Source organism: Triticum dicoccoides, chromosome 4A, assembly GCF_002162155.2.
Source record: "Triticum dicoccoides isolate Atlit2015 ecotype Zavitan chromosome 4A, WEW_v2.0, whole genome shotgun sequence".
NCBI classification, from domain to species: Eukaryota; Viridiplantae; Streptophyta; class Magnoliopsida; order Poales; family Poaceae; genus Triticum; species Triticum dicoccoides.
The window spans coordinates 118,825,145-118,850,686 of record NC_041386.1 but is presented as its reverse complement, the minus strand read 5'-3'; positions in this window follow the sequence as shown (position 1 = coordinate 118,850,686).

The following is a 25,542-nucleotide window of genomic DNA, read 5'->3' as shown; positions in this document are numbered from 1 at the left end:
ACTTAAATTTATCATGAACTTACTCCTGATAGTATTTCCATATCTATGTTGTAGATCAATAGCTTGCGATGTAGCTCCCCGTTTATTTTTTGATATGTTCCTAGAGAAAAATAAGTTGAAAGATGATAGTAGCAATGATGCAGACTGGGTCCGTGATCTGAGGATTATCCTCATTGCTACACAGAAGAATTATGTCCTTGATGCACCGCTAGGTGACAGACCTATTGCAGGAGCAGATACAGACGTTATGAACGTTTGATAAAGCTCGGTATGATGACTACTTGATAGTTTAGTGCACCATGCTTTACGGCTTAGAATCGGGACGTCAAAAACGTTTTGAACGCCACGGAGCATATAAGATGTTCCAGGAGCTGAAATTGGTATTTCAGACTCATGCCCGAGTCGAGAGGTATGAGACCTCTGACAAGTACTTTGCTTACAAGATGGAGGAGAATAGCTCAACCAGTGAGCATATGCTCATATTGTCTGAGTACTACAATTGCTTGAATCAAGTGGGAGTTAATCTTCCAGATAAGATAGTGATTGACAGAGTTCTCTAGTCACTATCACCAGGTTACTAGAACTTTGTGATGAACTATAATATGCAAGGGATAACAGAAATGATTCCCAAGCTCTTCGTGATGCTGAAATTGATGAAGGTAGAAATCAAGAAAAGCATCAAGTGTTGATGGTTGACAAGGCCACTAGTTTCAATAAAAAGGGCAAAGGGAAGAAGGGGAACTTCAAGAAGAACAACAAGCAAGTTGCTGCTCAAGTGAAGAAGCCCAAGTCTAGACCTAAGCCTGAGACTAAGTGCTTCTACTGCAAAGGGACTGGTCACTGGAAGCAGAACTGCCCCAAGTATTTGGCGGATAAGAAGGATGGCAAAGTGAACAAAGGTATATTTGATATACATATTATTTGTGTGTACTTTACTAGTGTTTATATCAACCCCTCAGTATTTGATACTAGTTCAGTTCTAAGATTAGTAACTCGAAACGGGAGTTGCAGAATGAACAGAGACTAGTTAAGGGTGAAGTGACGATGTGTGTTGGAAGTGGTTCCAAGATTGATATGATCATCATCGCACACTCCCTATACTTTTGAGATTAGTGTAGAACCTAAATAAATATTATTTGGTGTTTGCGTTAAGCATGAATATGATTTGATCATGTTTATTGCAATAAGGTTATTCATTTAAAGTCAGAGAATAATTGTTGATCTGTTTACATGAATAAAACCTTTAATGGTCATACACCCAAGGAGAATGGTTTATTGAATCTCAATCATAGTGATACACATATTCATAATATGAAGCCAAAAGATGCAATGTTAATAATGATAGTGCAACTTATTTGTGGCACTGCCGTTTAGGTCATGTTGGTGTAAAGCGCATGAAGAAACTCCATGTGGATGGACTTTTGGAATCACTTGATTATGAATCATTTGATGCTTGTGGACCATGCCTCATGGGAAAGATGACTATGACTCCGTTCTCCGGAACAATGGAGCGAGCAACAGACATGTTGGAAATAATACATACTGATGTATGCAGTCCGATGAGTGTTGAGGCTCGCGGCGGGTATCGTTATTTTCCGACCTTCACAGATGATTTGAGCAGATATGGGTATATCTACTTGATGACACATAAATCTAAAACATTTGAAAAGTTCAAATGATTTTAGAGTGAAGTGGAAAATCATCGTAACAAGAAAATAAAGTTTCTACGATCTAATCATGGAAGAGAATATTTTGAGTTACGAGTTTGGTCTTCATTTGAAACAATGCAGAATAGTTTCACAACTCACGCCACCTGGAACACCACAGCGTAATGGCGTGTCCGAACGTCGTAATTGTACTTTATTGGATATAGTGCAATCTATGATGTCTCTTACCGAGTTGCCACTATCGTTTTGGGGTTATGCATTAGAGACAGCTACATTCACATTAAATAGGGCACCGTCTAATCCGTTGAGACGACACCGTATGAACTATGGTTTGGCTAGAAACCTAAGCTGTCGTTTCTTAAAGTTTGGGGTTGTGATGCTTATGTGAAAAAGTTTCAGCCAGATAAGCACAAACCTAAATCGAAAAAGTGCGTCTTCATAGGATGCCCAAAAGAAACTGTTGGGTACACCTTCTATCACAGATCCGAAAGGCAGTATCTTTGTTGCTAAGAGTGGATCCTTTCTAGAGAACAAGTTTCTCTCGAAAGAAGTGAGTGAGGGGAGTGTAGAACTTGATAAGGTAATTGTACCTTCTCCCGAATTGGAAAGTAGTTCATCACAGAAATCAGTTCTAGTGATCTCTACACCAATTAGTGAGGACGCTAATGATGATGATCATGAAACTTCAGATCAAGTTACTACCAAACCTTGTAGGACAACCAGAGTATGGTCCGCACTAGAGTGGTACGGTAATCCTTTCTGGAAGTCATGTTACTAGACCATGACGAACCTATGAACTATGTGGAAGCGATGATGAGCCCAGATTCCGTGAAATGGCTTGAGGCCATGAAATCTGAGATGGGATCCATGTATAAAGAACAAAGTATGGACTTTGATTGACTTGCCCGATGATCAGTGAGTCATTAAGAATAAATGGATCTTCAAGAGTAAGACGGACGCTGATAGTAGTGTTACTATCTATAAAGCTCGAATTGTCGCAAAAATGTTTTTGACAAGTTCAAGGTGTTGACTACGATGAGATTTTCTCACTCGTATTGATGCTTAAAAGTCTGTCCGAATCATGTTAGCAGTTGCCGCATTTTATGAAATGTGGCAAATGGATGTCAAAATTGTATTCCTTCATGGATTTCTTAAAGAAGAGTTGTATATGATGCAACTAGAAAGTTGTTGTCAATCCTAAAGGTGCTAACAAAGTGAGCAAGCTCCAGCGATCCATCTATGGACTAGTGCAAGCATCTCGGAGTTGGAATATATGCTTTGATAAAGTGATCAAAGCATATGGTTTTATACAGAATTGCAGTGAAGCCTGTATTTACAAGAAAGTGAGTAGGAGCACTACAACATTTCTGATAAGTATGTGTGAATGACATATTGTTGATCGGAAATAATGTAGAATTTTTTGGAAAGCATAAAGGAGTGTTTGAAAAGAGTTTTTCAAATAAATACCTCGATGAAGGTGCTTACACATTGAGCATCAAGATCTATGGAGATAGATCAGGACGCTTGATAAGTTTTTTCAATGAGTACATACCTTGACAAGATTTTGAAATAGTTCAAAATGGAACAGTCAAAGAAGGAGTTCTTGCCTGTGTTGCAAGGTGTGAAGTTGAGTAAAGACTCAAAACCCGACCGCAGCAGAAAATAGAAAGAGAATGAAAAGTCATTCCCTATGCCTCAGTCATAGGTTCTATAAAGTATGCTATGCTGTTGACCAGTCCTATTGTATACCTTACCATGATTCTGGCAAGGGAGTAGAATAGTGATCTAGGATTAGATCACTGGACAGCGGTCAAAAGTATCCTTAGAGGACTAAGGAAATATTTCTCGGTTATGGAGGTGATAAAAGAGTTCGCTGTAAAGAGTTACGTCGATGCAAGCTTTTACATTGATCTAGATGACTCTAAGTCTCGATCTGGATACATATTGAAAGTGGGAGCAATTAGCTAGAGTAGCTTCGTGCAGAGCATTGTAGACATAGAAATTTGTGAAATACACACGGATCTGAATGTTGCAGACCCGTAGACTAAACTTCTCTAACAAGCAAAATATGATCACTCTTTGGGTGTTAATCACATAGCGATGTGAACTAGATTATTGACTCTAATAAACCCTTTGGGTATTAGTCACATGGAGATGTGAACTAATCACATAAACATGTGAGCTAGATTATTGACTCTAGTGCAAGTGGGAGACTGAAGGAAATATGCCCTAGAGGCAATAATAAAGTTATTGTTTATTTCCTTATATCATGATAAATGTTTATTATTCATGCTAGAATTGTATTAATGATGTGATTGACTTGACCCATTCCGTTAGCTTAGCACGATGATCGTTTAGTTTGTTGCTTCTACTTTCTTCATGACTTATACATGTTCCTCTGACTATGAGATTATGAAACACCCGAATACCGGAGGAACACTTTGTGCTACCAAACGTCACAACGTAACTGGGTGATTATAAAGGTGCTCTACAGGTGTCTCCGATAGTACTTGTTGACTTTGCATAGATCAAGATTAGGATTTGTCACTCCGAGTATCGGAGAGGTATCTCTGGGCCCTCTCGGTAATGCACATCACTATACGCCTTGCAAGCAATGTGACTAATGAGTTAGTTGCGGGATGATGCATTACGGAAAAAGGAAAGAGACTTGCCGGTAACGAGATTGAACTAGGTATTGAGATACCGGCGATCGAATGTCGGGCAAGTAATATACCGATGACAAAGGGAACAACGTATGTTTTTATGCGGTTTGATCGATAAAGATCTTCATAGAATATGTAGGAGCCAATATGAGCATCCAGGTTCCGCTATTGGTTATTGACCGGAGATGTGTCTCGGTCATGTATATATAGTTCTCGAACCCGTAGGGTCCGCACGCTTAACGTTCGGTGACGATTGGTATTGTGAGTTTATGTGTTTTTATGTAAAGAAGGTTGTTCGGAGTCCCGGATGAGATCCGGGACATGACGAGGAGTCTCTAAATGTTCGAGACGTAAATATCGATATATTGGAAAGCTATATTCGGACATCGGAAAGGTTCTAAGTGGTTCGGGTATTTACCGGAGTACCAGAGAGTTACGGAAATTCGCCAGGGAGTATATGGGCCTTATTGGGCCTTAGTGGAATAGAGGAGAGGGAAGGAAAAAGTGGGAGGCGTGCCCCCCAAGCCCAATCCGAATTGGGAGGGGGGCCGTCCCCCCTTTCCTTCCTCCCTCTCTCCTCCTTCCTTCCTCTCCTACTCCTACTTGGAAAGGGGAGAATCCTACTCCTGGAGGGAGTAGGACTCCCCTAGGGCGTGCCATAGAGAGGGCCGGCCCTCCCCCTCCTCCACTCCTTTATATACAGGGAGGGGGCACCCCATGGACACACAAGTTGATCAGTTGATCTTTTAGCCGTGTGCGGTGCCCCCTCCACCATAATCCACCTTGGTCATATCGTAGCGGTGCTTAGGCGAAGCCCTGCGTCGGTAGCATCATCATCACCGTCATCACGCCGTCGTGCTGACGAAACTCTCCCTCAAAGCTCTGCTGGATCGGAGTTCATGGGACGTCACCGAGCTGAATGTGTGCTAAACTCGGAGGTGCCGTACGTTCGGTACTTGGATCGGTCGGATTGTGAAGACGTGCGACTACATCAACCACGTTCTCATAACGCTTCCGCTTACGATCTACATCAACCGCATTCCCCATGCCTTAGCCATAGGTTCTATAAGGTATGCTATGCTGTGTACCAAACCTATTGTGTAACTTGCCATGAGTTTGGCAAGGGGGTACGATATTGATCCAGGAGTAGATCACTTGATAGCGGTCAAAATTATCCTTAGAAGACTAAGGAGATATTTCTTGGTTATGGAGGTGATAAAGAGTTCATCGTAAAGAGTTACGCCGATGCAAGCTTTTACACTGACCTGGATGACTCCAAGTCTCGATCTAGATACATATTGAAAGTGGGAGCGATTAGCTAGAGTAGCTCCATGCAGAGCATTTGTAGACATAGAAAATTTGCAAAATACATATGACTCTGAATGTGGCAGACCCATTGACTAAACTTCTCTCACAAGCAAAACATGATCACTCTTTGGGTGTTAATCACATAGCGATGTGAACTAGATTATTGACACTAGTAAACCATTTGGGTATTAGTCACATGGATCTGTGAACTAATCACATAAAGATGTCAACTATTGGTGTGAATTCACATGACGATGTGAACTAGATTATTGACTCTAGTGCAAGTGGGAGACTAAAGGAAATATGCCCAAGAGTCAATAATAAAGTTGTTATTTATATTTTCTTATATCATGGTAAATGTTTATTATTCATGCTAGAATTGTATTAACCGGAAACTTAGTACATGTGTGAATACATAGACAAACAGAGTGTCCCTAGTATGCCTCTACTTGACTAGCTTGTTAATCAAAGATGGTTAAGTTTCCTAGCCATAGACATATGTTTTCATTTGATGAATGGGATCACATCATTAGAGAATGATGTGATTGACAAGACCCATCCGTTAGCTTAGCATAAATGATCGTTTAGTTTTATTGATATTGCTTTCTCCATAACTTATACATGTTCCTATGACTATGAGATTATGCAACTCCCGAATACCGTAGGAACACTTAGTGTGCTATCAAACGTCACACGTAACTGGGTGATTATAAATAAGCTCTACAGGTGTCTCCGATGGTGTTTGTTGAGTTGGCATAGATCGAGATTAGTATTTCTCACTCCGATTGTCGGAGAGGTATCTTTGGGCCCTCTCGGTAATGCACATCACTATAAGCCTTGCAAGCAATGTGACTAATGAGTTAGTTGCGGGATGTTGCATTACAGAACGAGTAAAGAGACTTGCCAGTAACGAGTAAAGAGACTTGCTAGTAATGAGATTGAACTAGGTATGATGATACCGACGATCGAATCTCAGGCAAGTAACATACCGATGACAAATGGAACAACTTATGTTGTTATGTGGTTTGACCGATAAAGATCTTCGTAGAATATGTAGGAGACAATATGAGCATCCAGGTTCTGCTATTGGTTATTGACCGGAGATGTGTCTCGGTCATGTCTACATAGTTCTCGAACCCGTAGGGTCCACACGCTTAACGTTTGATGACGATATGTATTGTGATTTATGTGATTTGATGTACCGAAGGTTGTTCGGAGTCCCAGATGTGATCACAGACATGATGAGGAGTCTCGAAATGGTCGATACATGAAGATTGATATATTGGAAGGTTATGTTTGGACACCGGAAAGGTTTTGGATAGGTTCAGGCATTTTCCGGAGTACCGTGGGGTTACCGGAACCCCCGGGGGGGGGGGGTTAATGGGCCTTCATGGGCTTTAGTGGAAGAGTGGAGGAGTCGGCCAAGTGGAGGGGCGCGCCCCCCAAGCCCAATCCGAATTGGGAGGGGGCCGGCCCCCCTTTCCTTCTCTCCCTCTTCCCTTTCCTTCCCCTCCTAGTTGGACTAGGAAAGGGGGGAACCTACTCCTAGTAGGAGTAGGATTCCCCCCTTAGGGCACACCCCATGAGGCCGGCCGGCCCCCTCCTCCACTCCTTTATATACGGGGGAGGGGGCACCCCATAGACACACAAGTTGATGTCTTTGCCGTGTGCGGTGCCCCCTCCACAGTTTTTCACCTCGGTCATATTGTCGTAGTGCTTAGGCGAAGCCCTGCGTCAGTAACTTCATCATCACTGTCACCACACCGTCATGCTGACGAAACTCTCCCTCGGGCTCAGATGGATCTAGAGTTCGAGGGACGTCACCAAGCTGAACGTGTGCAGATCGCGGTGGTGCCGTGCGTTCGGTACTTGATTGGTTGGACCGCGAAGACGTTCGACTACATCAACCGCGTTACTCAACGGTTCCGCTTTCGGTCTACAAAGGTACGTAGACACACTCTCCCCTCTCGTTGCTATGCATCTCCTAGATATATATTGCATGATTGTAGGAATTTTTTTGAAATACTGCATTCCCCAACAAATGGGCCATAGTGGAGGAGAGGAGGTAGGCCACAGGAGGTGGGGCGCGCCCCCTTGCCCTAATCTGAATTGGACAACGGGAGGGGGCGCGGCCCCCCTCTTTCCTTCTCCCTGTCCCTCCTTTCCCGTTTCCCCCTCTCCGTTGGAAAGAACGGGGGGGGGGGGCGAATCCTACTAGGTTTGGAGTCCTAGTAGGACTCCCCCCTGGCGCGCCTCCCCTTGGCCGGCCTCCTCTTCCCCCTCCTTTATATACGTGGGCAGAGGGCACCCCAAAGGCAGAACATCAATTGTCTTAGCCGTGTGCGGTGCCCCCCTCCACAGTTTACCACCTCGGTCATATTGTCGTAGTGCTTAGGCGAGGCCCTACGCGGATCACATCATCAACACCGTCACCACACCATCGTGCGGACGAAACTCTCCCTCGGCCCTCTACTGGATCAAGAGCTCGAGGGACGTCATCGTGCTGAACGTGTGCCGTACATTCGGTACTTGGATTAGTTGGATTGTGAAGACATTCGACTACATCAACCGCGTTACTAAACGCTTCCACTTTCGGTCTACGGGGGTACGTGGACAAACTCTCTCGTCTCGTTGCTATGCATCTCCTAGATAGATCTTGCGTGATCGTAGGATTTTTTTTGAATTACTAAATTCCCCAACAGTGGCATCCAAGCCAGGTCTATGCTTAGATGATATATGCACGAGTAGAACACAAAGAGTTGTGGGCGATAATAGTCATACTGCTTACCACCAATGTCTTACTTTGATTCGACAATATTGTTGATGAAGCGGCACAGACAGACATTACATGACCACGTTCATGACACTGGTTCTACCGACGTGCTTCGTAGAAAGGTGGCTGGCGGGTGTCTGTTTCTCCAACTTCAGTTTAATCGAGTTTGACTACGACCGGTCCTTGTTGAAGGTTAAAACAACACACTTGACAAAAAATCATTGTGGTTTTGATGCATAGTTAAGAACGGTTCTTGCTAGAAGCCCGTAGCAGCCACGTAAAACTTGCAACAACAAAGTAGAGGACGTCTAACTTGTTTTACAGGGCATGTTGTGATGTGATATGGTCAAGACATGATGAGATATAAATTGTTGTATGAGATGATCATGTTTTGTAAAAAGTTATCGGCAACTGGCAGGAGCCTTATGGTTGTCGCTTTATTGTATGAAATGCAATCGCCATGTAATTGCTTTACTTTATCACTAAGCGGTAGCAATAGTCATAGAAGCAATAGTTGGCAGACGACAACAATGCTACGATGGAGATCAAGGTGTCAAGCCAGTGACAATGGAGATCATGACGGTGCTTTGGAGATGGAGATCAAAGGCACAAGATGATGATGGCCATGTCATGTCATATATTTTGATTGCATGTGATGTTTATCCTTTATGCATCTTATTTTTCTTAGTACGGCGGTAGCAATATAAGATGACCCCTCACTAAATTTCAAGGTATAAGTGCTCTCCCTGAGTATGCACCATTGCTGCAGTTTGTCGTGCCGAGACACCACGTGATGATCGGGTGTGATAAGCTCTACGTTCACATACAACGGGTGCAAGCCAGTTTTGCACGTGCAGAATACTCGGGTTAAACTTGACGAGCATAGCATATGAAGATATGGCCTCGGAACACTGAGACCGAAAGGTCGAACGTGAACAATATAGTAGATATAATCAATATAGTGATGTTCACCATTGAAAACTACTCCATATCATGTGATGGTCGGACATGGTTTAGTTGATATGGGTCAGGTGATCATTTATATGACTAGAGGGATGTCTATCTAAGTGGGAGTTCTTTAGTAATATGATTAATTGAACTTTAATTTATCATGAACTTAGTACCTGATAGTTTTTGCATATCTATGTTGTTGTAGATCAATGGCCCGTGCTACCGTTCCCTTGAATTTTAATGTGTTCCTAGAGAAAGCTAGGTTGAAAGATGATGGTAGCAACTACATGGACTTGGTCCGTAACTTGAGGATTATCTTCATTGCTGCATAGAATAATTACGTCCTGGAAGCACCGCTAGGTGCAAGACCCGCTGCAGGAGCAACTCCGGATGTTATGAACGTCTGGTAGAGCAAAGCTGATGACTACTCGATAGTTCAGTGCGCCATGCTTTACGGCTTAGAATCGGGACTTCAAAGACGTTTTGAACGTCATGGAGCATATGAGATGTTCCAGGAGTTGAAGTTAATATTTCAAGCAAATGCCCAAGTTGAGAGGTATGAAGTCACCAACAAGTTCTATAGCTGCAAGATGGAGGAGAATAGTTATGTTAGTGTCGTGGAATTGTCATGGCAGATGTCTTAGTGTGAGGACTTAGTCGTGAGGCCAACGCATGTATGTGGTAGCTTGAGAGGGGTTGAGTGGGACAAGAGACGCGAGGTTTTACCCAGGTTCGGCCCCTCACGGTGGAGGTAAAAGCCTACATCCTGCTTCATTGATATGATGACGATAAAGCTCACGGTTACAAGGGCGAGGTTTCGCTACCTCTATCTCGAAAGCTATTGATTTGTCTGTCTAAACTTGTCCCCCTTGGGAGCCTTGCCCCTCCTTATATAAGTTGAAGGGGCTGGCTTACATGTAGAGTCCTAGTAGGATTAGGACTAATCTCTTTTTTATTACAAGATGGATAGCAATCCAGGTCTTATTCAAACTGTTTAAGTCGGCCTGCTGGGCCACCTCCCATAATGGGCCGCGGCCTACCTCCATGAGGATACCCGTGTCCCATATCCACAACAGTAGCCCCCAAGCTTTCGGGTGACTCGAAGAGTTGGGCGGAAGATCTTGATTTTGTTGATGCTTTTGTCTTCCTTGAACGCGGAGCTTTTTTTCCGGGTCATTGACGTAATGGATGCCGAAATGTGGATGAAGAGATTGCCGGGTCATGAAGCGTCGACGTTGATGTTGCCGAGTTGTCCTCCCAGGCTGGATTATGTCTCCAAGCCGGGTATTTCTGAATTTTTTCCAACCCCAATAGCAGGTATATCATCTGTAGCCCTCGAGCGCCGGGTTTGTTTAGGCCTTTAACAACACTGGGGTCTCTGAACTTGTGTTTTGGTAACGAACAAAGTCCATTTTTTACAAATTCTGGCTTGATAGCTCCCGAGGCTCGAGGCGACTCGAGGAGTCGTCTTCAAGCTCTTTGTTCCTGAAATAAAACACATGAATGCATTACACCATTCGTGATGTATAAAAAAAATAAACAATAAATTCGATGACTTGGTCAACTTGTGTTCAAGTTGTTAATCGTTCGACTCAACTAAGTAGGCTTTCGCATGGACTTTTTTCATGGAATATGATATGTTCAGGGTCGACAAAGTCCATGATAGGCATCAGAGTCAATTGACAATACCATACCCACTACTTGGTTAGTTACGAGTTGCATCTGACTTAGTAAAGAACGAACGAAAATTTATTTCGTTGATATGTAGGGCACCCATGTTTGAACTGTGCATCGTGGCAAATAGTCCTCTTTGGTAACCTTACGATTCAACTTTATGAGAAGAAACGATAGCCCCCGAGATTAACTCAAAAGTGCAGAATATATTTAATTGACTGGAAAAAATGAAATTTAAATATAAAAGTGACTTAGCTTATTTTTATGATGTGGCATAAGCCAGCGGACCGTTGGGGTCGACCGCAGCGAGGCAATAGACGATCCCGGGTAGGAGTCCCAAATCAGTAACCCAGCTGACGGTTCGAGCCGCCGGCGCAAGCTGGAATTTTTGAAGACGTATAGCCGAAAAAACCACTGAACAGAAGAATAGACGGTGCAATGCAAGCCAGCTTGGTTGATGTTGATTAAGCTCTCCTGTTAGGGCGCGCTGGGAGCGGCAATTTGGCCATTATTGAACACTGAATCCTGTTGCAATTTTTACTAGTTTGGTACTTGCCCGCTGGACTCCTATTCCATTATTGTAGGAAGATTGGCCTTTGATCCATCATATATGCATGCACTGTCCTGGGTATCTCCTTTGCCGTACCCTTCATCGGGATACTAACCTCCAGGCCTTGTACACCTTGAAACCATCGATGTTGCGGTAACTGAAAAAACTATCACAATCCACATGTGTTTGGATGTCAGCCTTCATCGGCGACTTGCAGGAGAGGTGAGACGAGGCTGTCGAGGCATGGCGGCTCTGAGGCCAGACTGAGAGGGAGTGAGGGGCGGGCGGCCGGTTCAACGCTGCTGGTTGGTGCAGGGGCGGGTCAGCGCGGCGACTCGACACAGCGGCTGAGGGGCGTCGGCGGCTCGGACTCGAGCGCGGGCGGCTCGGCAGAGACCAGCGGCTCAATAGTTCGGCGGCGATTTGATGAAACCGCAACAACAGAGACAGACGACCCAGCGCCCGCGACCTGGGATCGCGGCAACACATAGCAGAAGCTTGCCGAGCGGAAGTGAAAACCAGCCAGAAGAGACCCGGGCGTTTGGAGATTGGGCCTGTTGATCCGTCAGTCCGACCCGGTGTTGTAATCTTTGCCATTCTTGCCATATGATGTGCAACTGCAGCAGCAGCGTACAACAATTGTTTAGCAGAATCTTCGATTGAACTGATCACAGATACCTCTTTCAACTTGCAGTGGTGGCCAGCGAATCCTTAACATTTGTGGCCTTGAGCGGCGGCTGAGGCAGGTGCCTCGAGGCAAACTCGGAGTCTAGGTTGCATCGCATTGCTCTATTTCTGGGTCAAAATACTACTCCTTGGATTTCTCTCGGCCTTCACTTTAGGAAAAAAGGTGTGGCTGATTCCCTCAAGACTTGGAGTCACGCACGGCTGTAGTGAGTTTCGCCTTTCGTCCGGAAAGCGAGACGCCTTTGGTGGATTTCGGCAGCGGTGCGAAAGGAATCTCCCTGTTGGTTTCGGTGACTTTCAAAGGCAGCGGAACCCAATCCAGACGGATCGCCTGGTCACGTGTGGCCACACGCGCAACCCTAAATCTCCCATCTCTGATCTCGCACTACCAGCTTCGAAGTTAACCAAAACGTTGTTCACAAACGATGAGTTTACAGGCTCTGTCCAAGGCTGTCTCACGCCGGGTTATCTTGCGCACTTTCCGTGCTGGCGCTTTTTTATCTGACATATACGAGCTTTACGATCCCTGAGAGAGATCCCCTCAAAAACTCAACACCACCATGCGCAGGCCCCACGGTGGGCACCAACTGTCGTGGGTTTGTCACGACAGATGTCCTTGTGAAAGGACTTGGTCGTGGAGCCATTGCTACGGGTTAGCTTAAAGGTGTTAAACCGGGCAAGTGGACACGGGGAATTTTATACTAGTTCGGCCCCTTCGAGGAAGGTAAAAGCCTATGTCTAGTTGTGATTGGTATTGCTAGGGTTCCGAACGCCAGGGAGCGAATCCGCTTTGTCTGGCTTCTCGAGTTGTTGTCTATCCCTAAACCGCTGCCGGGTCGTCCCTTTATATACATAGGTTGATGCCCGCCGGTTTACAGAGTCCCGAAGCCGGATCATAAACGTATCCAGTCTGGTCTCTATCCTTCCTATCTTACAATACAAGTTACATGACTAAGCCGGTTTACATTTACAGGCTTTAACCCGCCTTTGGGCCTTGGGCCTCCATGAAGCGCCATCATCATTGCATCTTTATGGGCTTCTAATCTTCAAGGAGTCAACCCGGCTATATAAGTCCGGTTTACCTCCAGTAGTAATATCCCCAACAGTTAGTGAACACATACTCAGAATGTCTGGGTACCACAACCACTTGACTCAGCTGGGAGTTAATCTTTCTGATGATAGTGTCATTGACAGAGTTCTTCAATCACTGCCACCAAGCTATAAAGGCTTCATGATGAACTATAGTATGTAAGGGATGGAAAAGACAATTCTCGAGCTCTTCGCGATGCTAAAGGCTGCAGAGGTAGAAATCAAGAAGGAGCATCAAGTGTTGATGTTGAACAAGACCACTAGTTTCAAGAAAAAGGGCAAAGGGAAGAAGGGGAACTTCAAGAAGAACAACAAGCAAGTTGCTGCTCAAGGGAAGAAGCCCAAGTCTGGACCTAAGCCTGAAACTGAGTGCTTCTACTTCAAAGGGACTGGTCACTCGAAGCGGAACTGCCCCAAGTATTTGGCGGATAAGAAGGATGGCAAAGTGAAAGGTATATTTGATATACATGTTATTGATGTGTACCTTACTAATGCTCGTCATAGCGCCTGGGTATTTGATACTGGTTATGTTCCTCATATTTGCAACTCAAAACAGGGGCTATGGATTAAACGAAGATTGGCTAAGGACGAGGTGACGATGCGCGTGGGAAATGGTTCCATAGTCGATGTGATCGGCATCGGCACGCTACCTCTACATCCACTGTTGGGATTAGTTTTTGACCTAAATAATTGTTATTTGGTGCCAGCGTTGAGCATGAACATTATATCTGGATCTTGTTTGATGTGAGACGGTTATTCATTTAAATCATAGAATAATGGTTGTTCTATTTATATGAGTAATATCTTTTATGGTCATGCACCCTTGATGAGTGGTATATTTTTGTTGAATCTCGATTGTAGTGATACACATATTCATAATATTGAAGCCAAAAGATCCAAAGTTAATAATAATAGTGCAACTTACTTTTGGCACTACCATTTAGGTCATATTGGTGTAAAGCGCATGAAGAAACTACATGCTGATGGGCATTTGGAATCACTTGATGCTTTCAAACCATGCCTCATGGGCAAGATGACTAAGACTCCGTTCTCCGGAACAATGGAGCGAGCAATTGACTTATTGGAAATAATACATACTGATGTATGTGGTCCGATGAGTGTTGAAGCTCGCGGCGGGTATCGTTATTTTATAACCTTCATAGATGATTTGAACAGATATGGGTATATCTACTTAATGAAACATAAGTCTGAGACATTTGAAAAGCTCAAAGAATTTAAGAGTGAAGTGGAAAATCATCGTAACAAGAAAATAAAATTTCTACGACCTGATCGTGGAGGTGAATATTTGAGTTATGAGTTTGGTCTTCATTTGAAACATTGTGGAATAGTTTCGCAACTCATGCCACCTGGAACACCACAGCATAATGGTGTGCCCCAACGTCGTAACCGTACTTTATTAGGTATGGTGCTCTCTATGATGTCTCTTACTGATTTACCGCTATCATTTTGGGGTTATGCTTTAGAGACAGCTGTATTCATGTTAAATAGGTCACCATCTAAATCCTTTGAGACGACACCATATGAATTGTGGTTTGGAAAGAAACCTAAGTTGTCGTTTCTTAAAGTTTTTGGCTGCGATGCCTATGTGAAAAAGCTTCAACCTGATAAGCTCAAACCCATATCGGAGAAATGTGTCTTCATAGGATACCCAAAAGATACTATTGGGTACACCTTCTATCACAGATCCGAAGGCAAGATATTCATTGCTAAGAATGGATCCTTTCTAGAGAAGGAGTTTCTCTCGAAAGAAGTGAGTGGGAGGAAAGTAGAACATGATGAGGTAATTGTACCTTCTCCTGAATTGGAAAGTAGTTCATCACAGAAATCAGTTCCAGTGATCCCTTGATACTTCTCCAACGTATCTATAATTTTTGATTGTTCCATTTTCGGTGTCAAAACCGGCGGATCTCGGGTAGGGGGTCCCGAACTCTGCGTCTAGGCCGGATGGTAACAGGAGGCAGGGGACACGATGTTTTACCCAGGTTCGGGCCCTCTTGATGGAGGTAAAACCCTACGTCCTGCTTGATTAATATTGATGATATGGGTAGTACAAGAGTAGATCTACCACGAGATCAGAGAGGCTAAATCCTAGAAGCTAGCCTATGGTATGATTGTATGTTGTGATTGTTGTCCTACGGACTAAAACCCTTCGGTTTATATAGACACCGGAGAGGGTTAGGGTTACACAAGGTCGGTTACAAAGGAGGAGATATCCATATCCGTATTGCCTAGCTTGCCTTCCACGCCAAGTAGAGTCCCATCTGGACACGAGACGAAGTCTTCAATCTTGTATCTTCATTGTCTAACAATCCGGCCAAGGGAGATAGTCCGGCTGTCCAGAGACCCTCTAATTCAGGACTCCCTCAGTAGCCCCTGAACCAGGCTTCAACGACGATGAGTCCGGCGCGCAGTATTGTCTTCGGCATTGCAAGGCGGGTTCCTTCTCCGAATACATCATAGAAGAATTTGAATACGAGGATAGTGTCCGACCCTGCAAAATAAGTTCCACATTCCACCGTAGTGAGAATAATATTTTCGCAGATCTAATTTGCTAGCTTGTTTTGGCAGCACGACATTATGTCATGGCCCGGTGATTATTCGAACCATTTCCTTTAACCAGCCCCACACATAACGCGTCTTGTCAAAGCAGAGATCATGTCCCCTTATTACGGGATTCTCATCAATACGGGCATGGGTAACCCAACCGCGCCATCAATTGCGACGCTTGGGGGATAAGCGAGTTTTACCAGGCAAGTGGGGACGCTTAGCTTCGTCCGCCCATATAAAGGGATAAGGATTCACCTTTTTATCCACGCCTTCTTCCTCCTTTGCTCATCCGTTTTCGCACACTCGAGCTCTAGCGCCCAAGTCCACACTTCCCACCTCAACCCTCTCCAACCATGTCCGGAGCAGGAGGCAGATGGATGGTCTCCTCCGTCACGGAGGGAGACATCAAAAAGCTGCGCGGAGCCGGATACTTAGCCGTGAACATCGCGCATCGGCTGCCCGCTGTGGGGCAGATCGTCCCTACCCCGGAACCTCACGATAGGGTAGTTTTCCTTCACCACTTCCTCCGCGGACTAGGGTTTCCCCTCCATCCATTCGTTTGTGGTCTCATGTTCTACTACGGGCTGGACTTTCATGATCTGGCCCCGAACTTCATCCTCAACATTTCGGCGTGCATCATCGTGTGTGAGGCTTTCCTCCGCATCCGGCCCCACTTCGGCCTGTGGTTAAAGACCTTCAATATCAAGCCGAAGGTAGTGCGAGGCCAATAAGAAGAATGCGGCGGAGCCATGGTGGGAAAAATGCCCAACGTCATATGGCTCGAAGGCTCCTTCATGGAGACAATAAAGGGATGGCAATCGGCGTGGTTCTACATCACCGAGCCACGCGACGCCAAATGGGCGGTAGCCCCTGAGTTTCGATCCGGATTCCCAACACGGCTCACTTCCTGGAAAGAGAAGGGCTTGTTGTGGGGTTCATCGGTGGAGCTGGATGGACTCCAAAAATGTATCCGGAGCATGGCGAGCAAGAAGCTCAAGCTTGTCAACATAGTCCAAGTTATGCTCATCCGCCGGACCCTCCCGTGTCAACAACGGGATTTTACCTTGTGAGAGTTCGACCCGGCCCAGCACCAGACTCTGAGCGAGCTTTTCGATACGATGCACAAGGACGTCTGGAAGGCGCTGTTCAAGGGCGCCAGGTCCCCCCTTCTCTCGCCGAGGACCGCGGACTAAGCGCAAAGCGCCTAGCGCGTCCGGTGAGTTCAATACGTTCCGTAGGTCATTTATTTTCCCTAGCTTAATTATGCGCGGGGTCTAATCTCCCTGCCTTTGATAGAACTGGGTGGAGATGTCAGGGCAGATTAACTGTCCGGCCCCTTTGCCTGAAGACACTCTGAGCGCTCTCCTGACGGAGATGCTGACTCCGGCTCCTTACAAGGTGCCGGAGAAGACCAAGAAGGCCAAGGGAACCCAAAAGAGTTCCCAGTGCCAGGTGTTATCGGACTCATCATCCGATAACTCTGCGGCACACTCCTCCCCCGAAGACGAGGATGAAGAAGAAGATGCTCCCCCTCCAGGCGGGGAGACAAGAAAAGGAAGGCCGCCCCAACTGGGGAGGCCGAAGGGTCCAAGAAGGGGAGGACTCTCCTTCCGGACAGTTCCACCGCCGCCGACGAGGGCGAAGACGAGTGGTTGCCCTGGGCCAAGCCCCCAGGGAGATCGTAAGTATTCGGATACTAGAGTAACTCATAGAATTCCTTTGTCGCACTGCTTTCCTTAACGCCGAACATGATTATGCAGGCCGCCGCGAACCAGCATCGATGTATCATCGGATGGCTCCCTGGGCTCGTCGGACATGGATAGCGATCCCGTCCCGACCGCCACCTCCCCTCATCCTGCTGACGATGCCGAGGTGCTATCTCAAGAGGCACCGGACTGAGCGGAGACAGTCCCGGAGACGCCTCAAGGCGACCTTCCGGACTCCGGGACCCGAGGGGACGGGGCCCCTGAGAGCTCCGAGTTCGGCCCTTAGCCGAACACCGTGCCGGACCCTCCAGCGGTTCCGGGCTCGGGCAGGCGGCCTCCTTCTAAGAGGGGCAAGACGCATGTGCCAGTGACCTCTGTCCATCTAGAGGCGCCGGACAGTCAGCTTGAAGCGCTTCGCAGCGCTTCCATCGGCGAGGAGCACCACACTATCATGAGTGTGGTGATCCAGAAGGTTCAGTCCGCCAAGAGCGGATTGACTGAAGCTTGTGCCAGCCTTCTAACAGGCTTCGAGGTAAGTGTTTTAAAATGTAGTAGAAATATTACCACATAGACAGTAGCCCCTGATGCTTTGTTCGGTGTTCACAAAGAAAAGCCGAACAGAGGATCAAAAAATATCGCAGGAGTCTAAAATAATTGTGTCAATATGCATATGCAGGCTTCGTTGCTGGCGTCCGCCGCACTGACTGCGGAGGTCGCCGTACTGAAGCAGGACCTCGAGGGGTCCAGGAAAGAGCTCGGCCTTGCCAAGAGGCAGCTCGAGGAGAACAAGGGTAAGTAATACCCTGTCTATAGATATGTATATATAAAAGAGGATGCGATTGCAAAATGACAGGATCATCGTGTGTTTGCCAGGGGCCACGACCGAGGTGGCGACCCTGAAGCAAGCGCTAACCAAGGCCAAAGATAAAGCGGCCAAGGAGCGCACCGAGCGAGAGAAGCATGAGGCTCGGGTGGGCGAGTTGCAGCAAGAGCTCCAGGCTCTCGTGGCGAAGCACGAGGCGTTGGAGCTTGACTCAAAGACACGGGAGTCTGAGCTTGCCGCGGCCCTCGAGAGCGCAAAGAGTGCCAAGGCCGCGGCCCAAAAGGCCCTCCAGGAGGTCGATGCAATGAAGAAGATAGCGGCGGGTAAGGCATTCTATATGCAGAGCAAGCATGTAAAAGTAACTTAATGATTACTTACCCGAATTGGGAGCTCTCCAGGAGCATTCGCAGATTTGCCCCACAGCGTGTCCGATGCCGCGCAGTTTTACCAGGCCGAGGAGGGGAGCTCAACGGAGAAGCTGTTCTGGTCTCAGTATACTGGGACCGAACACCCAATGCCTCTGAGCGACCAGCTAAAGCAGCTGGTCGAGCTGCACAAGGCAGCCGAACAGGCCATGAAGGGCCTTATAGTCCGGCTGTGACCTGGCGACGTCCTTCCGAACAGCTACTTCGGCCTGGTGAGGCGGCTTGTGGATGCCTGCCCACGGCTAGAGGTCATCAAGCGGTCCGTCTGCATCGAAGGTGCACACCGGGATTTCGCCCATGTGAAGGTGCAGTGGGCCAAGCTAGACGCTGTGAAGCTGATCAAGGAAGGGCCGCCGTAGGGCAAGGAGCATCACACCCCCGAAATTTATTATGAGGGTGTCCTGAAGGGTGCCCGTCTTGTAGCGGACGAATGTTCGAAGGATGTAATATTTGAGTAAACTTGCTCGTGTGATCCTGTATGATGAAAACTTGTTTCATATGCGCTATGCAACGCTTGTGTGAATTTAAAATATTACCTTTTGTTTGGCCGTTTATCCAATCTGAGAGATGGCTAGTCCTCGGCTTCTGCCCCCATGCCATGAGTGCTGGGGTGTTTGGGATAAACTTGAGCACTCTTGTTCCCATATTTGGTCCTTCGAGGGAGGTGCTCAGCACAACGAACAAGGCAACTGGACTAATAATGCTTTATCACTCTCACTTAGCCATAGAATTCTATAATTTTAAATTTCGGCGAAGCCCCTGGAATTCGGAAGGCCGAATTCAGGGCGCGATACACGCCTGTAAGCCGGACTATGCCGGCCCCTCGCCCTAAGCGGCATAAGTCTTTAGGGACTCGAAAAACCTCGCCGAACAGCGACCAGTCTCTCGCCTTATCATGACAGTCAGTTTTAGCTTTCTCTACTGAGGTGCTAAGCCCGGCAGAACTGGGGCACAATCGCAGTAGTTCTCCTAGCGCTACCTTAGCCGATAGAGCGGAACGTAAGGTACCAAAACATAGGAGCCGGGCAAACCCAACATTTGACCAAATACATGATTCGGAGCTGATGCATATAATGCTATTAGTTCGAGGTGCCGCACTTGTGAAAGTGTTCGGACTTTTCACACCATATTGTGGGGTACGTAAGCCCCTGGTGTAGTGGTCGTACCAAAGTGTACGGTTGCAAGGCGTCGTTAATGAACACACACACATATATATATATATATATATATATATATATATATAACAAGAATGCAATAATAGTCGTAATGTCATGCATTGTTTATTATTAAAAAAATTGCGTTAAAGCAGAGTGATACAGATAGTGCGATAAGCAAAGAGTAGGACTATGTCCCTTCCAAGGGTGAGTTGAGGAATGATATTAAATCGAATATTTTGCTCGTTACTGTAATCAACCTAGGAGTTCCGTGGTATGACGTAGCTGTCTGCCTCCTTGGTTGCTGCATCATGTGTTCGGCGATAGTGCTGCTGGACAGTGTTTCTAGAGATTAAGGTCCTGAAAAAAAAGAAAAATAACTAAACGGGAAGCCCCTAGTGCGGTTTAAGCCGCGTCTTGGGGCGTGCCGCAGTTGTACCCCCCTCCCCACCTGTGCCCATGGTATTTTTAATGCGTAATTATGTACGCGTGGCACGAGTTTCGCCGTTTGGCTGGGACTGGGGTGGGGGCCGCATTGCTACGCGAGCTCAGATTGCGCTAGGCGATCTATTTTCCAGTTGCTCCGAGCGCGCTTGAAGGTGCTCGGGTTTTGAAACGCCGAACTGGTGGATTGCCTTGAAAGGCTCTTTTGCACTTCTGCTGCAAGGGCCGCGGTGTGCTCCTCTGTTCGGAGAGAGCGTTTTGTGTTTCCATTGACTGTAATAACTCCACGAGGTCCTGGCATCTTGAGCTTGAGGTATGCATAATGCGGTACCGCATTGAATCTAGCAAATGCGGTTCGCCCGAGCAGCAGGTGATAACCACTGCGGAACGAGACTATATCAAAGATTAACTCTTCGCTTCGGAAGTTATCTGGGGATCCGAAGACCACTTCCAGTGTGATTGAGCCTGTGCAATGGGCCTCTACACCTGGAATAACGCCCTTAAAGGTCATTTTTGTGGGTTTGATCCTTGAGGGGTCTATACCCATTTTGCCCACTGTGTCCTGATATAGCAGGTTCAGGCTGCTGCCGCCATCCATAAGGACTCGAGTGAGGTGAAATCCGTCAATGATTGGGTCTAGGACCAGGGTCCATATTGCGGGATCTGTTGTGCCATCGTATGATTCAATATTTACAGGTTTGAAACCTTCTGGGAATTGATGTTCCATTACTTCGTCTGTGAAGCATAAGGGGTGTGCGACGCCTCTGTATTGGGATATATCGCGACGCAGCTCGAATGGGTCTTGCCCACTGTGTTTGGCCCGGCCGGATTTACTTTTACTGTATCCGGCGTGACGTTTATCGTCTCGCAGAGTGGTGCGCCATCGTGATCCGTAGATCGATCTTGCATGCTTTGCTTTGTCCTCCAATATTTCTCGCAGGTCTGGCGTATCTCCCCATGCCTTTTTATTTGAATGGCGTCAGGGTGGAGGCTGAGCTTTTGGCTGGAATGCCTCTCTATCGTGGCCACGAGGTGGCCGATCAGCCGTATCATACACTTCTTCCTCCAGTCGGGGTAGTAACCTGCACTTTGGGTAATTCTTGGAGGGGTGCTCGAGTTTATATTCCTCGGCCGCAAGGACTTCAGTCCATCTGTCAGCTAGCAGATCTTGATTAGTTTGAAGCTGCTGCTGCTTTTTCTTCAGGCTATTTGTCGTGGCTATAAGCCGACGCTTGAAGCGCTCTTGTTCGATGGGATCCTCTGGGACGGCGAATTCATTGTCGCCGAGGCTTGCCTCATCTTCGGAGGGGGGATGTAATTGTCATCCTCCTCCTCTCCGTCTGCCGCTCTCTCAGGAGAGCTGGCTCCTTCATCCTCCTGCTATAAATCTTGCTGGAGGGGATTGTTGTTGTCTTCGGCACTATCCGGAGTGTTATTATCTCCTGTGCCGGTATCACCACTTTTGCTTTGGCGGGACTTAGAGCGGCGCCGCTGACGTCGGCGCTTGGGTTGTTTCTTGGAGGGGTCATCCTCCGCTATCTTGTCGCCATTACCTTTGTTGGGTGTATCCACCATGTATATGTCATATGACGAGGTGGCTTTCCAGTGCCCTATAGGCGCTGGTTCATGTTCGTCTCCTACATCGTCGTCCATACCATCGATGTATTCGGAGTCGAAGTCGAGCATGTCGGTTAAATCATCGACAGTGGCTACAAGGTGGATGGTGGGTGGGCATCGAATTTCTTCGTCGTCCGCATCCCAATCCTGTTGGCCATAGTCCGGCCAGGGCTCTCCTGACAAAGAGAGAGACCTTAATGAATTCAGAATGTCGCCGAAGGGTGAGTGCTGAAAGATATCCGCCGCGGTGAATTCCATGATCGGCGCCCAATCGGATTCGATTGGCAGGGGCGCGGATGGTTCGGAGTCCGGAAAAGAGTCCGACACTTTGGAGTCATGGGCTGCGCAAAGGGTTAGGCATGTGTTTGGCTCGATCGCCGTTGAGACTGCAGCCCCTGAGGCGGTGTCTAACCACCCGTCCTCGATTGGCGCAGTTGGCTCCGAGCTAAGGGTCGGAGCTGATGCGGGTGCGGCCTCTGGGGTACTGTTCAGCGGCAGAGCTTGGTCATACCCATTGTGACAGTGCGGCGCGCCTGGCTATGGCTCGAATCTGTCAAAGACCAATTCTCCGCGGATGTCGGCCGTGTAGTTCAAACTTCCAAATCTGACCTGACGGCCAGGGGCATAGCTTTCAATCTGCTCCAGAAGGCCAAGCGAATTAGCCCGCAGTGCAAAGCGCCGAATACGAAGATCTGTCTGGGGAGAAAAGTCTCACCCTAGACCGCATCACTATCGGTGATAGTAGGAGCCATCAAGCCTAACTGCGATGACACAGAGGAACTCTCAATGAAAGCACCAATGTCGGTGTCAAAACCGGCGGATCTCGGGTAGGGGGTCCCGAACTGTGCGTCTAGACCGGATGGTAACAGGAGGCAGGGGACACGATGTTTTACCCAGGTTTGGGCGCTCTTGATGGAGCTAAAACCCTACGTCCTGCTTGATTAATATTGATGACATGGGTAGTACAAGAGTAGATCTACCACGAGATCAGAGAGGCTAAACCCTAGAAGCTAGCCTATGGTATGATTGTATGTTGTGATTGTTGTCCTACGGACTAAAACCCTTCGGTTTATATAGACACCAGAGAGGGTTAGGGTTACACAAGGTCGGTTACAAAGGAGGAGATATCCATATCCGTATTGCCTAGCTTGCCTTCCACGCCAAGTAGAGTCCCATCCGGACACGAGATGAAGTCTTCACTCTTGTATTTTCATAGTCTAATAGTCCGGCCAAGGGAGATAGTCCGGCTGTCCGGAGACCCCCTAATCCAGGACTCCCTCATCCATGTTGTTTTATTATCAATCTTGGATGTTTTATAATCATTTTATATCATTTTTGGTACTAACCTATTGACATAGTGCCAAGCGCCACTTGCTATTTTTTCCATGTTTTTTACATCACAGAAAATCAATATTAAACGGAGTCCAAATGCCATGAAACTTTATGGAGATTTTTTATGGGCCAGAAGGAAGGCAATGGGCACTGGTTGCACCTGGGGGTGCCCCGAGGGGGGCACAACCTACTAGGGCGTGCCAAGAGGCCCTGGCATGCCCTGGTGGGTTGTGGCCACTTCGGGTGCCCCCAAACCGCCTCTTTGCTCTATAAATACCCAAATATTCCCAAAACCCTAGGGGAGTCGACAAAATATTCATCCAGCCGCCGTTGAGCCAGAAACACCAGATCCAATCTAGACACCATCACGGAGGAGTTCACCACTTCCATTGCTGCCTCTTCGATGATGCGTGAGTAGTTCTTTGTAGACCTTCGGGTCCATAGTTATTAGCTAGATGGCTTCATCTCTCTCTCTCTTGATCCTCAATACAATGGTCTCTTGGAGATCCATATGATGTAACTCTTTTGCGGTGTGTTTGTTGGGATCGATGAACTTCAAGTTTATGATCAGATCTATGTTTTTATATCCATGAAAGTATTTGAGTTTCTTTGATCTCTTTTATGCGTGATCTCTTATAGCCTCGTATTTATTCTCCGATATTTGGGCTTTGTCTGGCCAACTCGATCTATTTATCTTGCAATGGGAAGAGGTGCCCGGTAGTGGGTTCGATCTTACGATGCTTGATCCCAGTGACAGAAATGGAACCGACAGGTATGTATCGTTGCTACTAAGGATAAAAAGATGAGATCTATATCTACCGCCATACAGATAAACGGATCTTGTCTACATCATTTCATCATTCTTATTGCATCATTCCATTTTTCCATGAACTTAATACACTAGATGCATGTTGGATAGCGGTCGATGTGTGGAGTAATAGTAGTACATGCAGGCAGGAGTCGGTCTACTAATCTTGGATGCGATGCCTATGTAATGTTCATTGCCTGGATATCTTCATAATTATTTGAAGTTCTATTAATTTCCCAATAGTAATTTGTTCACCCAGCGTTTGCTATTTTTCTCGAGAGAAGCCACTAGTGAAATCTACGGCCCCCGGGTCTTATTTCTCATATATTTGCCTTTGCGATCTACTTTTTCCTTGCTTTTATTTTCAGATCTATTAAACCAAAAATACAAAAATACTTTGCTGCACTTTATTTTATTTGCGATCTATTTATCCAATCTATTACAACCTTTTTACCGTCACGCACCAATTTCTTGCGCCGTTACCGGAAAGGGATTGACAACCCCTTTAAGATGTCGGGTTGCGAGGTGTTGTTATTTGTGTGCAGGTGCTGTTTACGTTGTGTTGCTTGGTTCTCCTACTGGTTCGATATCTTCGTTTCATAACCGAGGGAAATACTCTACCGTCGCTGTGCTACATCATCCCTCCCTCTACGGGGAAATACCGACGTAGTTCGAGCTGCCATCAAGGAGAATTTCTGGCACCGTTGCCGGGGAGGATCTTCATCATAACCAGGTTCCTAATCACAAATCTCATCTCCTCGCAATTTACATTATTTGTCATTTGCATCTCGTTTTCCTCTCCCCCACTTCACAAAAATTTGCCGTTTTATTCACCCTCTTTTTCGTTCGCCTTTCTTTTCGTCAAACCTCATGTTTGCTTGTGTTGCCATGTGCCTTCTATATGCTTGCATCTTCGCTTGCTAAAAATCTATTGATATGGATCCCCATCCACTTGCTAATCTTTTTAAAAGATCCAATCTTGATGAACCAATTGCTAGTGAGTTGAGTGCACTAAATTATCTTTATGAAGTTTTGCTTATGAATCGTGAATCTGAAAATTGTGATGAAAAAATTTATGAAGTGATTCATGATAGCTCCTTGAATGAAAAGCATGATTGCAATAATTTTACTATAAATTCTATTAATATCAATTGTGCTAATAATATGCAAAACCCCAAGCTTGGGGATGCTTGTTTTGTCATGTCCGCTACTTTTGCAATGATCATGATTGGGGTGATAATGTTTCTTATGATCTTGAAAATTTATTTAAGCCTCATGATGAATATGTTTGCAATAATATTGA